Here is a 2,245-nt window from a genome sequence, read left to right as displayed (position 1 = left end):
CTCGGGGGGGAGCCGGATAAACCCAGCGAGAGCCAGGGGGGGACGGCTGGGGGGGGGGCTGGGGCTGGTGCGGGGGCTGGGGCTGGGGCTGGGGCTGGGGCTGGGGCTGGTGCTTTAAGGCTGACGATTCACGGCGTGTTGCCGTCAACGGCAAAGCAGTTTAGACACAGGGCCCACGACCGAGCTAAAGTATCCAGATAGAAAGGTTACCCATTCTCAATGGGGAAGTGCCCAAGCATATTGCTCTAAAAAAGTTGCCCCGTGTTACATCAGCCTTAGGGTTTGGACTTTGGTATTGCAACTGATTGCGCGCACTACTTCAAACATTCTCAACAAATATGCATAACGAATACATATATCATTTCAATCAATAAATCGTTTGGGATCTGCCTCGATGACACTGCACGACTCACTTGACAGCGCTTCCCTGATGGTCTAGTGCAGGGCTCCTCAAATCTGGCCCACGGGATCCACTTTCCTGCAGAGTTTAGCTCTAACCCTAATCAAACACACCTGAGCAAGCTAATCAATGCCTTCAAGATCATTAGAAAATCACAGGTAGGTGAGTTTGATCAGGGTTGGAGCTAAACTCTGCAGCGCATTGGCCCACCAGGGCAAGATTTGAGGAACCCTGGTCTAGTGGTTAGGGTTCGAGAGCGCCGCGGCCCGGGTTCGATCCCCGGTCAGGGAACTAGCGGCGTTTGTGATGTTTCCCAATTTCCCACTCATCATTCATAACAAAACAACAGGATTCACAGCTATTCATTAAGCGTGAACGTGTACGCGTGACATTGCGAATGAGCTGTTATTCAGAATATGATCTGCATTTGATGAATAAACACCGATGATCTGATCATATTGTAAAAAAAACTGAGGACTGATGTTTGCTTTTTAGCCATAAACAGGGTTTAAATTCGACTCGACATTAACGCCAGACAAGTAACATTATTAAAACATCAGTAACCAAAAACAACTATGTAAACACCAAAACGCAAGTATTATTCTGATTTGATTACGTTTAGAGTAAGTGGCGAATACAGCTGTATTTAATGCATCTATTGACGGAATAAGGTTGCGCTGCTGAGACGAGGCTCACAGCCTCTCAGGAGAAATCACAACGCGCAACACTAAGAAAGGTAACAATTCAAAACGGAAAGTTTTATATTTAAAATACAGTTAGTTAGGCAATATCACACAACGTTTTCACCATTACGAGCTGTTTAATAGTTCTATTTCAATAAGCAAATGCTTACATTCTGAGCAAGCTAATCAATGCCTTCAAGATCATTAGAAAATCACAGGTAGGTGAGTTTGATCAGGGTTGGAGCTAAACTCTGCAGCGCATTGGCCCTCCAGGGCAAGATTTGAGGAACCCTGGTCTAGTGGTTAGGGTTCGAGAGCGCCGCGGCCCGGGTTCGATCCCCGGTCAGGGAACTAGCGGCGTTTGTGATGTTTCCCAATTTCCCACTCATCATTCATAACAAAACAACAGGATTCACAGCTATTCATTAAGCGTGAACGTGTACGCGTGACATTGCGAATGAGCTGTTATTCAGAATATGATCTGCATTTGATGAATAAACACCGATGATCTGATCATATTGTAAAAAAAACTGAGGACTGATGTTTGCTTTTTAGCCATAAACAGGGTTTAAATTCGACTCGACATTAACGCCAGACAAGTAACATTATTAAAACATCAGTAACCAAAAATAACTATGTAAACACCAAAACGCAAGTATTATTCTGATTTGATTACGTTTAGAGTAAGTGGCGAATACAGCTGTATTTAATGCATCTATTGACGGAATAAGGTTGCGCTGCTGAGACGAGGCTCACAGCCTCTCAGGAGAAATATATTTTATATTTAAAATACAGTTAGTTAGGCAACATCACACAACGTTTTCACCATTACGAGCTGTTTAATAGTTCTATTTCAATAAGCAAATGCTTACATTTCAGACGGAAACACAGCGCATCTGACAGCAATCAGACGATTCATTGCTGATTGATTCCGTGTTTTGAGCGAATCGGTTGAGTGAGTCAGATTCATTAGCCCATGCAGAAACATCTGATGAATCTGCCGTTTGAACGAATCGTTTGAATGAACGACTCAACGACTCACTCATTAAACGCTCACTACTGGCACCTACTGGCGTTTTCATTTAGTTGAAAAGTATCATTTCCACCATCAGTTCTTGTTTGTATATTCAAAAATATTTTAAAGAATCTCATAATATTATTT

This window comes from Sinocyclocheilus grahami, unplaced genomic scaffold (genome assembly GCF_001515645.1).
Source record: "Sinocyclocheilus grahami isolate Dianchi unplaced genomic scaffold, SAMN03320097.WGS_v1.1 scaffold885.1, whole genome shotgun sequence".
In the NCBI taxonomy this organism is placed as follows: Eukaryota; Metazoa; Chordata; class Actinopteri; order Cypriniformes; family Cyprinidae; genus Sinocyclocheilus; species Sinocyclocheilus grahami.
The sequence above is the reverse complement of the archived record's forward strand: the minus strand, read 5'-3'. Positions refer to the sequence as shown.